Source organism: Corvus kubaryi, unplaced genomic scaffold (assembly GCF_017639235.1).
Source record: "Corvus kubaryi isolate FWS band 111438036 unplaced genomic scaffold, C.kubaryi_AGA036_p1.0 133, whole genome shotgun sequence".
NCBI lineage: Eukaryota > Metazoa > Chordata > Aves > Passeriformes > Corvidae > Corvus > Corvus kubaryi.
Genome location: NW_024580667.1, coordinates 38386388 through 38402248, shown reverse-complemented (window position 1 = coordinate 38402248; position 15861 = coordinate 38386388). Strand labels below are relative to the sequence as shown.

The 15861-nt window shown below is 35.7% G+C and overlaps 1 protein-coding gene across 9 annotated transcripts in view; it reads left to right on the top strand.

Annotated features, from left to right (window-relative positions):
• The window catches only part of GPC5 (glypican 5), a 617251-nt gene that overhangs the window by 33406 nt on the left and 567984 nt on the right, over nucleotides 1-15861 (top strand). The window contains exon 1 of one of the 9 annotated variants that reach the window (XM_042043928.1): nucleotides 13553-13623. The exons of the other annotated variants lie outside the window; for them this stretch is intronic. The gene's annotated coding sequence lies outside the window, so the exon portion shown is untranslated. Of the gene's footprint in view, nucleotides 1-13552; nucleotides 13624-15861 lie in introns of those variants that run through there. 9 annotated transcript variants of the gene reach the window in all.

The window sequence follows — 15861 nt, the reverse complement described above, 5'->3', positions numbered from 1 at the left end:
AAAGTATTGTGAGAAATTCTACTCTTGCCTTTGACCCTTTCCTTCGCACTTACAAATACATGAAAGTGAAAACCAATGTTCTCTGTTCTTTATAAATTTTTCACTTAAAGCTCTCTTAAGAATAACCATGGAGGATTGCATATAATGGTTTATAAATATAGTTACTCTAATACTTCTCTTTCAAGAAGAAGAATAAAGAAGACTATTCAAGAAAAATAAAGAAAACCATTGAGGTTACATTTGCTTCAAAAGTTAAAATTCTTTGTGTTGAATGTCTGCAGTATCAGTCTGAAGGAAAGTAGTTTAAAGAAATGTTTTATAGCTAAACAGTTTTCTGTACTGTAGCTCAGAACCTACAAGCACAGTAATCCATCAATTTTCAATTTATGTTGTCTTTTCTGGTACAGTAAAAGCAGGAGGTTTTAAAACATATGCTATTGTGTTATATCCTTTTTTTCTTTTTTTACCAATTCTTAAAGGATAGGTATTTTTCCCACCCTCCTATTCATACTTTGAACATGTGAAGATCTTGAAGTCCAGGATTTATATTTTTCATCTGAGAGGTGTCAAATGAAAAGTACAACTCATTGAGATTAGTTTCATAGCATGGTGATTTGGCATTGAGTTACTCAAGACAGCTGAGTGATGGAATCACTGAGATAATTAATTCATCTGTTGAGGAGATGCTGAAGCACTTTGCCGAGACACGGCATCTGAATTTGTGATTGAAAGGTACCTATTTCTTACTGTTGTTCACTCATACTTAGTGATGATAAGTGTTAGTAATTTTGCTGAAAGTAGTTCTGTCCTAAAGTAGGCAGTTTAGCCCTCGGTGTAGGCTGTGGAGAGAAAGGACTGTGGGGTGCACTAGTCATGACTCCTGGAGGTATCTTTCTCTATTAACAACAGAAAAAACCTAGAGCCGTGAGACTCCTTGCTGTCTGTACTTAAGTGGAGTGCATTTGAGCAGCTCAATTAAAGATATCCACAAAGATATCAAAACCTATCTTCCATGTAATTTGGACACCTAAGTTAGGAGCCTAGCTTTCCTGAGTTCTTTTTTAGTCAACGGTGAGAGAGAAGTACTTGCAGAGGAAGAATTAGCTGGCTTCTTCATCTCCCACCTCAGTGCCTCAATTGTTCCCTGAAGTTAGACAATGTCAATTGAGGTATCAAGTCACGTTGATTTCAGTAAGAATTGGGTCGCCATCATGAATTTGAGTATTAAAACACATATTTATTGTCTTTAAGTATTTTGTTTTCTAACATCTATGTTCAAGCTCCTTGGGCAAATAGAGGTTCAGCAGATTCAGTTAAGAACATACTTCTCTCTGTTGGATTTGTGGAGTGCCCTGTAATCCTGATTTCCGTATTTAACATAGGTTCCTGAATTAAAGTCAGTGTGAGTTTTTGAAGCATGGCTTGAAATTGGATATTTTCGTCTTCCACACTTGCATACCTCCTTACTTTTTGTGTATCTGGGATAAAATTCATTCCAAGGCTTGTCAACCAACTGTGTATTGGAGATCTCTTTTAACAAGGGTAGTTAGTTTTGCCTTGTTTGACTTACTCCACATCATTTTCATTGATTTGTATCAGAAACATTTATGCCAAAGAACAGTATTCTGTTCAAACAGAATGGGATACCTTTGTCTGACAGTTTCTCATTTAAGTGCCAGTTTTGATCATGGGTATTCCTTAAGCTCTTTTTATTTTTCTCTTTATTTGTTTTTAGCATTAATATGAACTTTTAAGTTATTCATGTTCCTTCCTTGCTGACTTTTTGACAGTATGTGCTGTCCTCTGCTCTTTGTAATATCCCAACCACTTTTGTGCCTTCTTAGTGAAATACAGTGGGAAACTAACACTGGATAATTTTTCCTGCTGTATTATATTTAAGTTGGATACTTTCCCTGATCTGCTTCATGGAGCAGCTGCACAAACAGTAGTGTGTCTGTCTGGTACTGGAGCTAGAGACTTGTGAAACCATAGCCCAAGTCATGGTGCTTTTGAGCTACCTCCAGTGCTTATAATTAAAAGGCAGCTATGATTACATGTCTGCCATAACTTCTGTTTCTGTTGTCTTTCTTATTAGAGTAGGTACTCACATTCATCCCAATGTAGTTATTAACCCCATCTGTTTTACTGAAAATCAAATGGGCTACTTTAGGTTCAGGGAAGGGAAGCAATAGGGCAGTCTTGTAACTTTCAGTGCTTTGTATAATTAATGCTAAAATGTATTGTTTAATTAAAAGGTTGACATAGTTTGTCTGTAGTATAGTATAATTCCTACTGGATATTTATAATCAAGTAAATGCATCAGAACTGTGTTCTACTTCATACAGATTTGTTTGCAAATTTTTTGCATGAGTTCTGTACAGTGCAGACTAAAAATATAGAGGTATTTAATTAATATACAAACTTCTCTCAAGACAATTGACAGAAACAATTCTAGTATAAAATGTGACAACAACACAAATTAGATCTGTAAGTTACTATAGAATTTCCGAATTCAGCTCTGAAATCCAGCAGAACTTAATTTGGGAATAAATGTTAAGGTGCATTGAAGGTACAGCAATAGAAGATCTAAATACTTAATTTAAAATATTTCTTCTATCCTGTAAAGTTGCATCCCTCTGAAGAAAATAGAGTTTTGAAGTTTAGCATCTGTCTCAGCTTAAAATCGAGATGTGGTCTATCCAAAATAACTATTCATATTTAAGATGATAATTAATAATTCAGAAAGCAGTTATGAATCAAAAGAAGAAGGAATATATTTCCTTACTCTTGTATCTGACCAGCAAAATCTCAGAAGTGGGAATTAATCTATAAGTAGTACTTATTTAGAAATTAGCTTAAATGCCATCAATTCTTTTTCTTTTTTACTTTTTTTTTTTCCAAGTCTCTCCCATCCAACTCTTGCTTCACATATATGCCAGACATTTGTTGGGGACTTTTGCACAGAATAAACTTGGAACTGATCCATGTTAAGTATCTTCACTTTTTGCATTACGACATAAAAGAGTGCTTGTATTTTCATTTTATCAGTAAATAAGCATACAACTGTTGTTCTTAGTCAAGTGGGACTCTCAGCAGATTTGTAATAGTCCTTAGTGATGTGGCACTCTGACTCTGCTAGGTTTTAGTGTAATTGATTTCAAAAGATTGTGTTTCTTATCAGTGAGGAGTGTGAAATACGTCTTTTTTTTCTTGGGAGCTGTATTACAAAAATGTGGTGTAGAGATTTTAGAAGTGAAGGAGAAAAAGAGGCACATGTTTGTATTAACATACTTTTTGATCCAGATGTCGCAGGTCCTTCTGGAAGTCTGTTGGTCCTAACCAAGCCTCTGCTGCTTGCAGATACATCAGCTCTCAGCAATTTGCAAACAAAGTGTAGCAAAGGAATACAATGGGAAATCAGCAAGCTTTTGAACAAAAAGGAGCATAATTTATCTAGTGAGTGTAGGGGTAGATTTATGTGGGAGAGGTGGAACTCGCGCACGCTCACATATGGTTGCAGAGGTGGGGCATCACACCATGGCCATGCCTTCAGCACCTAGTTACTCTCACTCAGGGTGACAATACTATGATCTTAGGCTGATATTCATATTTTGTAGCTTAAATTTGAGCTGCATCTGTACTGATAAATAGCACAATGCCTGGGAGGAAGATTGAAACTATTACTCATTCGTGTTGCCCAAGCATTAGTGTTTTTCCAGAAAATGTTTGACTTGTGCTGTGTTGTGCTTGCTAAAATGTTCATCACAGAGACAAATCCCTAAAGGCCATTGGATGAGACTGTGGTAAGTTTGGCTGTGTTTACCCTGCGCGGACCTCAGACATTATTGTCAGGACACGTTATGTTCTGTTCTATGCTATGGAAAGGTGCTGCAACTGACTGTGACACACCTTCAGACACTTTTGAACTGAAACGAAAAAGGAAATGAAAATTAGGTGCTGATGGCATAAGGTTCACCAGCTACTTGTTGGGCAGAACCTGTGCTTCAAAGGCTGTACAGGCCACCCAAAACTTACCTGATCTCCAGGATGCCTCTCTTACTGGTACAGAGTCTGAAGTGGCTTTGGTTTTCATTTAGGCACCCAACGCCAATTTAATACGAGATCATCTCTGAGTTTTTCATATCTGAACATGCTGAGTTTTATGAAGAGCTTTCAGAGTATATAAAAAGTGGAAGATTGAGTGATACTAGTACATTTTTCATGTCTATCATGTATAAGAGCTTTTTGGTTCTCTGTAGAGGTCTGTACTTGAGGTATCAGCTGAAGAGGAAAAAGTATCTTGCCATGAATATAATTTTCTTAGAATCGCTTATACACTATGGCAATGAGTATGATAGATAGAGAGCATGACCCGCTTCTTTTATCTTACTGCATTTTATGGCTGACATATTTTAAAGTACTCCCTTAAATATTTTTGTGTTAGGTCAGAACGATCTGGTTTCTTGCAGTTACTGCATACTCACCATCACACCTAAACAAAAGCATTCTGTTGGTTTTGTCTGTTAAAGTGTTGTTTTCCCTAGTGAGTTGGCTGACTTGTAGTAATGCACATTAAAAATGTGGAATCCAGAGCACTAACCTTTCTTGTCTGTGTAGTGTGCAAATTCACTCACAATGCCGAAATTGATTTTAGAGCTGCCCTTCAAATCATGAATTATTCCCGTAGTAGTTAAACATAAATAGAATCTTTTTGCTTTTTTAAAATTGTGTAGATTAAAATACATATCTAGCAAATGAATGAACATAAGAAAAAAGCAACATTAAAAAATATTATGTGATGGATTAAATGTAATAAGCTTAAGGAAGCAAATTTCCATTTTGTATTGTGATACCTTCAAGGGTTGATTCAGTTGTAGTGTTAATGTACAGGTTCTGGACTGTGAATTGGAAAGGATGTATTTTCTAAATGAGGTCAAGCCTGCAAGACTGAGGTATTCCTCTTGTGCCCACTACTGTTTCTACGGAAATACAGAATGCTTTAAGACACGTGACACTATTTCCTGTGTCAGCTTGGGTGTCTTGCCCCACAGCAGTACTAATGCATAACTCTGTGATGTGTGGCTGGTTTGTACTTTCTGATTACCAGGGATAAGTTTGGGAGAGTCACTGTCATCTTCACCTGCTGCATGTGAAAAAAAGCATATTCTTCCACAGATCTATTCATATAGTTCCTTACTTCTGGTTTTTGACATTTGAAGCCCTGTCCATACTGTGACAAAATATCTCACTAATATGTGTCAGTAGATCATGTAGTCAAACATTATGTTTTTACATCTATATTGAGTTTAATAAGTAAAATTTAACTAAAACTATTTTCCAGAGAGGTATCCAATTTTGTTTTGAAGCTGTAAGGAGGGAGATATGGAGCCATTGCTTTTTTTGATAATTTTATTCAGTAGGTAATCGCACAGCAAATGAACATCTTTGCTGTTAAAGAGTCCTTTAATATTCAGCATTTTCTCCATATGAATGCAATCATATCATCCTCAATAATTGTTTCAGTAAGCTAATCAGCCCACTAAGTACTTTACTGTAAAACATTTTTACAGTACAAAACTGTAAAACATTACTAATTGTAAAATAGTTTTACTGATGGAAATTATGTATCAATTATGTATACAAATCACCATAGCACTGTATACAGAAGTTAAATTTTCTCCATACTTCTTCTGCATTCTTAATAATACATATTTGTATTGGGATTTTTCCTGAACCTACCCGTGATATTTGTTACCAGATCTTACATTGCAGCTTTTCCTTCCATGATTAGCTGAGTGTGATGAGGGGTGACTGCACTTCTTCCTCCACAGTGTCATCTATGGTGTTTTTGTCCTAAAGACTTAAAGCTTTCACCTGCTGCTCAGTGGAGCTTTTGGAGAACTTGTAAGGAGCAATACCTGTAGTGTACAGATAAAGTTACTCTACTCTGATCCTGAAAATATACAAAGTAGTGCTGATACTAATAAAAAGTTAAAGATGGAAAGTTGAAAATCCAACCCAGTTTAGTTACATGCAAATGAAATTATCAGTAAGTCCAATAAACTGTTTTTTTTTCTATAACCAAGAAGCATTAAGCCCCCTGAAAATACAGAGAAATTGGTGGGTTTAGGAAAGACTTGGTTGTAAGCCTTGTGCATTCAGGATGAATGCAAGATGGAATGACAGGATGATAATCCTTTCACTGCCAATAGGGGCAGTATTTCCCATCATCCCTTCCTGACATGAGAAATGAAGTGCTCTTGCAATCCAGCCATCATCTTTCAGTGTCAAGAGAATGAGGAGAATTTCCTGGGGGTTTTTTCCCAGCATTTCCAACATCTTGGAAAAAGAATTAGCAGAAAAATGGGGCCCACATTCTTTTTTTTTCTTAGTGTATGTGAGAAAAGAGGAAGGTCTCCATGTCCCATGTCAGGTGAAGGGAAGAACACAGAGAATCTTCAAGATTTCTTAGGCTGAAAATATTTAACAACAAATTCTGGCACATCTGGTGTATAAAAGAAATTTTGGTGTCCATATTCCTGGAATTTTCAGCAAAAGTGTTAGCTGAGAGATAGCTAAGAAACACTGTTGGGTTTTTACTTTTCATGTGGGCAATGGAGGAGTATACAGTTGAGGAAGAAATCAAGATGGAAGTCAAGAATTTCAAAATATGGACAAATATGGAGTGCAAGGAAAGGCTACCCTGGTGAGAGGCTACACAGGCAGTTGAACAGCTTTTAGATAGAAGCCTGGTCATGTGGTATGTATGTGGGCTTAAGTCTGTAGGCAAAGCAGGCTTAGATCACTGCAGGCTTAGCTCACTTACAGTCCTGAGCGGACATATCCTTCCACTCAGATTCGTTCCTTCCAATTCTAGTCATGTAACTTGCGAGGTTAAACACAGTGGCCTTACTTGTTCAGTTCAGGGAGAGAAGTAGAATGGGCCCTTAGGGCTGTGGGAACATGACTAGTCTTTGTTCTGAGCTTGGAATAATCAAACAGGATGTTAGAAACTTACGGATATGACATGAGATACAGATGTTTGTGATGAATGACAGTGTGTGAAGCTGACAGAAATTGCAAATAAGAAATGGCTGGATTTCTTAGGTAGGTAAGCAGGAGTTATGGGAGAAATGGCTGAATGTCACAGATGAAGGGAGGGGGGCACTGAAGATCATTAGAGGAGCAGAGTCTTGCCAGGCTGGCAGTACATACCAGTTACAACTACTTGGGTAATGGTATCAGATGTTCGGAATTTGAGTGTGAGTGTGGCAAAACAGGCGCCAAAGGGGAAAAGCTACAGACGTGTGAGAGGAGACTGGGTGGAGAAAGGGACACCCAAGAGTGGTAAAAAGGAGAGCAAAGGTATGACAGAAGGGATAAGATGCTATTCAAGCCATGTCATGGATGGTGGCCAAGAGCACCTGTCAGACAGACCTGTCAGGTCACAGCAGATAGGGGAGGACAGTAGACTGAACCCCTGGTCCTGACCATACCATAAGTCAAACTTTTATGTCAAGGAGGACTGGATCAGGGAAGCATCCTGTGTTTAATCTTTTTTTCTCACAAATCCTTTTAATGTTTGCAGCCTTTTTATTGATTATTTAGGATACTGAATTCTGATGTACTCAATGGCTGAAAGATGTCTGCCTCTGTGAACAATTATGCATCTATTGGTCTTGCATGGTAATGCCAAAACCACTCCTTTTTAGATCCCTATTACAAGTTTTTCTTCAAAGAATGTATTCTATCTGCATCTGATATATTAATCTAATTCCCATTCATTTATGCTTTTTTTTATTGAAATGAAAGTGTAGCCTTTGCCCTTAACTATAGCTCATCTTCCTTTTAACAGTGTGAAGAAAAGGCATTTATGCATACATCATAGTAAATTAAGAAGCCTTTCTTTTGTAGAGCCATATTAATGTCTTCTATTTATTAATTTACAATGCTATTCTAATTCCTTTGGGAAAATATGATCTTTTATTTTCATTACAGTCTTGCTAGATCCCTTTATCTTCTGTCTGCTTAAATCTCCAAGGAGAATATTGTATAAACAAAGTCATATTTGCCTTTTAAACATTCTCATGGTCATTTCCTTCTGGAGTTTTTGATATTCTGTATTTGTTTGTCATATGCAGGATGGTTTAGAAACAATTTGGATCGTAAGCTAATTGGTATCTCTTGTAACACAGTTGTTTAGGAGGTTTTTTTGCATGTATATTGGGTTTTTAAATTTATTTTAATTTTTTAGATTATTTATAGTAACCTAATTGCTTGTACCCCCGGAGTCCTATTAACATTTAAAAAAAGAGTTTTGTAGGGATGATGCATTAAATTGTGTATGTATGTTTTTTCCTTTGCATGACTGGAGAGAATTCTTGAAGTATTTGTAACCATAGACTATTTATCTTTACAAAGGTTAATGAACACTAGTTAATAACTAAAAAAAAAAAAGTTTTTCTGGCATTTGGCATCTTTTTCTTTCTTCTGAAATATTACATATGCCAGAAGTGACTGTGATTTGGCTGTCTGTGGAGATTCATTTCATTTTTCAGTTAACAGAAATTTCAGAGAATAGCTAATAATTATTAAAGCCATTCAGGAGGAAAGAGTAATTGAATGTTACACTTAGACTTTGGTACCCATATATCCTGTGTATATGTATTTTGTTGATTTTGACTGCACAGTGTTGGCAGTTGATAAAGTTTTCTTACTATCATACATACAAATCCCAACTCTTTACCTTAGATTTTCCCTTTAAGATAGACCTGTCAGTGTTTCAGCAGACTTCTGTTTTCAGTTGTGTTCAACCCATAATGATTAAACCAAGTATGTGTTAGCTCAAAATTTTATTGTTTAGGGATCATGTTAATTGTTTTCACAGAGGATAATTAAACCATTTTCAAATTCTTCATTATATTTTTTAAAAACATTTTTTTCCTGAGATGATAGTCAAGTTTTCATGGTCAAAGAAAGTAGTGCTTGAAGATGAACTGATAGTGGCAATTGGGACTTAGCTTGTTACCTCAAAATTCATCAAAGATTCTCCTATCTTTTTATAGGTTAATAGGCATTAGAAAATATACTATGCATGTTCCTATATATAACAGAAGATAGAACTGGTGCTGTATGTTAATGAAAATGTGCTCAATAAGGTGTGAGAAGTTACATTTATTACAATATTTTCCAGTTGCTGTGAGAATTAATCTAGACTGTGAGAGAAGATTTCTGAAGCTGGTAATAGTGTGACCAAATGGCTTTAAAATGAGAGAGAAGTAGTGTAGCTTTCCAGAAAACATTGCAGAGAAATGAGGATAGTGTGAACGTGGCAGATTGTAGCTGTAAATAATATGTAATTTAAAAAAAAAATACAAGGACTTTCAGGTGTTGAATCAGAATAAAGGAGAACTTTGTTTTCCTTTTAATCAAGAGTTTGAAGACCTACAAAGAAATCAATCCAGAGCTGCAAACTGTTGTTGATTTCTCTGTTCAGTCCTAAACACACTTGTCTTCTGTTGGAAATCCACTGCAGTAGTTTTCAGTGATTTACAGGATACTCCTGTTCTGTAAAGCTGGCTGCTATTACCAGTTAATGAAAGTGTGATCAAGTACTAATGTGTGCTCTAGAACCACATAAAATAGTATGTGAGAAACAGTTTTCCATACCTTTGTACTGACTCAAGTACTGTGATTTTTTCTGAGAAACCTACAACTGAAAGTCTGTTAATATAAAAGACGGTGAAAACATTGAAATTTCAAATGTCCTACATTTCTGAGTGTAAAATACCATTTTATTTATAGATTGATTTGTGATTTCAACCTTCTAGTTTGAAAAGAAGTTAATGTGTTCTTTTAATATGGGAGCATAGGTTATAGACGCCCTGAGGGAATTCATTAAGGACAACTCAGTGTAACCAGCCTCTCATCAAACAGTTTAGGGAGTTATCAGCGCAATGCAGAACACTTTCAAGGAACAAACACTTCACATCAAGGTGTAAAGAGAATCCCGGATATTTTTGTAGAAATGCCTAATGTTGTGCTACTACGGTGAGTAGCACATACCAGCACCGTGCCTCTAGATTTTAATATTTTATTGCTTCCCTAGATGCTTGGATTTTGGTTTGCTTCTTTTTGTTGGTTTTGATTTTTTTTTTTTTTTTAGTTGTGGCTTTTTACAAATAAATGGAAGAAGAATGCATGTCTTCGAATTGTTGTAAAATGTTATGTAATTGTATGAAGGGTTCATATAAGAACATGTTGTCTGCCCTTTTGTTACATATTTTTCTTGCAAAACAGAACATAATAAATGAAGAACCCCATTAGTTTGTTACTGGGAAAAGATTGTTTATTCTCAGGTGACAGATCAGTTTTGTCAGCAGAGCTTTATGGGAAGGATCACATGCCAGATACTGACCTTGCACATCTTGGTGATCTAAGCAATATCCTTTAAAGCTCATAAAATCCTTCCGGTGGCAAAGCAGCAGAGTCTAATTATTCTATTCAGCCTCTATGCCACCAACGAGGGAAGCATTTAAACAAAGGTTTTTTCCCCCCCTCTATTAAAAAACACTTTCCAGAGCATAAAGCAGAGTCGAGAGGCTCTACACCAACATCTTTATATGAGTATCTTGAGATAGAAAAACATTTTATCAGCAAATGAGCAAAAAAGGAAAGAAAGCGTTCCTTTTCTTTAGTACATTAGATTGTCAACAGCCCTTTCAGTTAGAAAAAGACAGGAGCCAGCCATGCTGTTACAAAATGAAATGAAATCAAGTTGCCATTTATGTTACTCTGGGAGCAAGTATTAATATTTTCCTGTAAGTTTCACGCTTGTGAGAACTATGCTGAAAAGCGAATTTCGTTTTCTTTCTGTTCACATGTGATTATGTTTGCTATTTGCTAATTGGGAGAGTTCAGTGTAACTTAAAATAGAACTATGTTTAAAACAGGAGGTAATAAGGTGAATATTTATGATTTTGCAATTTATGTCGTTTTTGAAGGATACATTTTAGAAATTTAGAATTAAATTTCTCTTCTTTAAAGTTTCTGTATTGACCAAAGAATCATTTCACTGATTCACGTGGAAGTTAATTTACATTTCATATGTTTTGCTGAAGATTGTAAAACCAGAACATGGTAGTGATAAATCATGTTACAAAGGTTTTTTTGATTTGCAAGCACTGTGCGGCATGTTTACAAAGAACATCCTATATTAATATATTTTTTAACATATGTACTTTGAAGTACATTTAAAAACCTTCAAAGGATTGTTGTGATGAATGAGACATTCTCTTGCATTTATATGCTGATTTGCAGTGTTGTAGGTGCTCATCTGTTAAGCCAGATATTATTGTGAATTAACAAAATTCTGTCTGTTAAGAAAATTTGTCAAACCATGACTTCTCTTTTTATTATGTCCCAGGTCAGTAGATGCTTATTTATGGAAAAAAAGCTAAGATGGCACATTAGAATGCATTTGGATTTCTAATCTCATGCTTTGATATATTTGTCCTTATTTCCTTATGTATTATTCACTAAAGGAATTATGTTTCATCCTACTGACTATATCCTGTTTATGTCCTATGATAATTTTCTTGGGTAGGGTACACATGTACTTTTTTTCTCTTAGTGGTCAGTAATGACTTGTTTCCTTTTGGTGTATTTTTGTTACTTTATTTAAGGTTAGCCCCATGTTTAAGCTGTATATTTATCTGAAATGAGAACTAGAAAATATAATGCACTGTCTCCAAAATAAAAAATTGATCAGTCACCACAACTTTTAAGTCTTTATACATTAAAAACTAAGATTTTCCTTTAAAAGTAAATCGAATTTGAATATCTAAGTTTCTTACTTTCTTGAGCACGGGGAGTTAATGCTACACTGCTTCTACCCTGAACAAGATGGAGGTTTTGTACACAGCTACAGCCACCACTAGTGACATTTTAGGGCTTAATAAGTTTAATTCCAAATTTCGGTATCTGGTTTTTGGTTATGGAGAGTTAAGTGGCAAACATTTATGGCAAGTAGACAAACTTAATAGAGAATTCTGACTACGGCAAAGAAGCTCCACAGAAGATTGGACCTCTAAAATATTTTTGTGTTCAGCATTTTCCAGCATTTACTAAATATAAGTTAAATCTCTCTGGTTGAACAGCAGCAGAGCTTATCTAATCAGCCTTACTGAAATATTAATTCAATATTTAATAAATCATTGTATAGCTCAGAGGTTTACACCTAGCCCCATTTGTGTGGGGTTTTAGTCACGTACTACCATTCCTGAGAATCACCTTTCCGAAGTCAGGGACCTAACTTCTAAATGTTTTCTGGTCCAGGTTAAAGATGCTAAAGCATTTTCTCTGCATTCATCAACACTGTATGTTTATTAATGGCTTTCCACTTGTCACTATTGACCTGTGGAAAGGTCAAGCTCCAGCTAAGAACTTTAAGTCTATGAAAATACAAGCTGTGTTTTTACTAATTAATCAGTAGCAGAGTATTCAGGCAAATGCCTGTGTTCTGGAATTGACCATCCCTATGATTGACAACTATGTCAGAACATAATTGCTTGTTAGTCCTCCAGCACAGTATCAAAAACTTCCTGTGTATACTTCTGCAGTTATTATGGTTCAAGAACACCTACTGCTGGAAGCCAGCATGCTGGTTCAGAGTGGATGTGGGTCATTCCACACAAATTGTCTTCCATGACAAAGTACACAGCCATGTTTAATTCATTAGTAGAGATGAAGCTTAAGTGTTACAGATATCTGCAGTCTTGAAGTTCTCAAAATTATGTTTTTGCCTCTTCGATCAATCTGTGCATAGTCTGCTTTTAATGAAACAATATCATACCAGCACATAATAATTAGAATTCTTGGAAAGTTTAGCTACTAATATTGGCATTTGGGGATTGTTGGTTTCTTTTTTTTTAACCACAGAAGATTTGAAGCTGTATTTTAATATTGTGCTGAAGTGAGCTTTCTTCTTGTCTGTGATATCTAAAGGAAAGAGCTTTTATGTGGGATTTTTATCAGAAGCTGCATCTGATTAGGAATTGTGTTAATGCGAATTTAAGATTAGGTCTTTTCTTTTTTGCCTTTGCTCTCTTGACTTGCCATGGTAGAAATTGAGTACAATGATGAAATGCTCTAGTTTTAATCTTCCCAGTAAGAATCAAATGATCAAGCTGCTACCAAGCAACATGTTGGTCAATTGAATAAGTCTCCTAGACTTTGCAAAAGAATGTGCTGAGCAAATGTGAAGGTTTCACAAAGCCATTTAATAGCAAACTGCTTGCAGAGCAGTTCATTATTGTTTGAAGGAATCACTGCTGAAGTATAGGAGTCATATGCTTTGTATTTCATAAAGGCTTTTAAAACAATCCTCAATCCAAAGGTGAGCCTGACATTGTTCAGAAAAGATTAGGGAAATAGCATGTGATAAACCGTAGCTGAGAGTTTCAGTAATTTCAGTGGAATCCTACCATAAAAGTGATTAAGTCTTAAACTTAATCCTAATGAAAAAGTAGTTCATTAGCAATGGCACTACTTTATATCTGCTTCAGAAGTGAAGAACCAGTTATGGCTGAGAAAACTAGGGGAACAATCAACTTGTTTTTTCTGGTAAGTTCTTGGAAGTCTGATATATTCTATTTATTCAGTTAACTTATATTTAAATATTAAACTATTTATAATGATCTAATTATTTGTCAGTACAAAATGATGACTTAGGTGATTCTTGAGGCTCTTAAGAGTCTAGGATTTGTGTAATGGTAAATTTACCCTGCAGACTGTGCCAAAGAGCTAGAAGAATAAAAACCTTGCATTGCACTGAGAGTGAGGAAAAAGAAATATGAGAAGTACTTTGGTTTTCCATCACCTCTACAGTGTATATAATAAGAAAGCAAGTAGCAGCGTGTCGAGAGTCTTCTAAACTTCACTATGTATAGGATCTGTAATGTTTTCTTTTGTGCATATTCTCCATTGAAGTTAGCTGACCCACTGGACATGACTCAAGTGGGATAAAGTTACACATTTTATTTATATTTAAAGGATGTGATCTCTGAATGAGAATAAAGAAAAGCATGGAACTGAAAGTATTTGCACTAACTTGAGGGAATGTTAATAGATTCTCCAGGTATATAATAGCAAGAACATACACTTTAGGTCTTCTTCAAAATAATTATGTACTTTTGTAGCCTGTAAGATTTTGATAATGTGGCTTTTCTGTTTCTTAGCTTCTTTATAACATAGTTGTGGATATATAAATATTGCATAATTGTAGCATCCAAACATTTTATCAGAACTCACTTGTTTTAATATTTCTGTATAATTCACAATTAATATTGAAACATAATACTCAGAAAATACAGTCTAGCCAACTAGCATAAAGGTAACCAAATAGAATGAAGTTCATAAAGCAGTATTTATACTCAAAAATTGATCCTAATTATCTCAGTTAATAAAAAGTGACAAGGAGATTTTCATGAAGATTATTTTAATGTGTTCACACTGATAAAAAAAACAACTCGGCTGATAAAGCGAATAAGATTTTGCCAATGATGAAAATAAGTAAATAAAATAAAATTGCTTTTTTAACTTAAAATGAGATTTGAAGGAAAAAAATATGATCAAAATTAGTTTAATTGGGTCCTGTGACCTAGTCCTTAACTGCCTGTCAATACAACACGCAGAAGGAGTGATGACTTAAAATATCTTGCTTGTTTTCTTTGTACTTGAGATACTGAAGCAATGTGTTACTGTCATCTGCACGGAGTAATCTCTACCCGATTGATCTGTTGTCTTATTTCTGTATGTCTTTGAAAATGGTTGAAGCAGAGGTTTCTGTCACTGTTAAACTCTGCAGAGAAAACTTGGAACTTGTCAGGAGAGACTATTAGGTACCTGAATTATATATTTCACTTCTTGACCTTGAACCCTGAATTTATTTGTCAGCTTTGTGATTAGTATCAAAATTTGGACACAGCCAGTATAAGATACATGTGATTTCGTGTATTGTCAGTTAAATTTCTGGAATTGATGTTTGAGGTTACCTATTTGTATATATTTCATCAAAACACATTTTTTCTTGTATATGCACATGAAATCTCTCACAGGTTATCAATATTAAATGCAACTTCTGACAGATTACTTCTGAAGTTACTTTGTCAGTCACATGTTGCTTGTTGTAGTGATTTGCTGGTTGGTTGGTTTTTTTCTGTTTGTGTTGGTAGTGGGTTTTTTCCCCTGTCGTATGCTCTTCTTGCAAAGAATCATTTCTCTCTGTCTTGGTTTAAGGCAATTTAAAGGGGAACACTCAAAAATGAGTTCTCCCCCTTTGTTTTAACCAGTCTCTTTCCACCAATGAGGAGAAACTAAATACAAGTAGATATAAGCAAACAAATACCAATTTACTAAAAAGTGAAACTGCAGGGGGAAAAAATAACAGTAAATTATCCCTAGATACAAAATTCCTAAATCTCACAATCTCCCCAAGATGAAAGAGACACCCAAAATGGCAGAAATACGCTTTTCCAAGATGGTGTCCGCCACAGGCAACCGTGTGCGGGGAGACAGGGAAAACGGTGTCAGACCCTCCCCCCTCCCCCCTGGCGACCTTTGCAGGTGACTGTGCTCTCTGGGAGACAAAGGGAAAGGATGGTGGCAAACTCTCTTGGGAATGTGGGAGATTACAGAGCAGTTCTAGTGGCAGATGAGAAGGGCCGGCATGTGTGGGGTCAGCGTTGCTGCCTGCTGCCTCCTCCTGCTGCCTGCCAAACTCTGCCGGTGCTGGTGCTGATGTGCTCCATGCTGTGCATGTCGGGTCTGGGACAAAATTGGTTTGTCGGCGCCGACACAGGG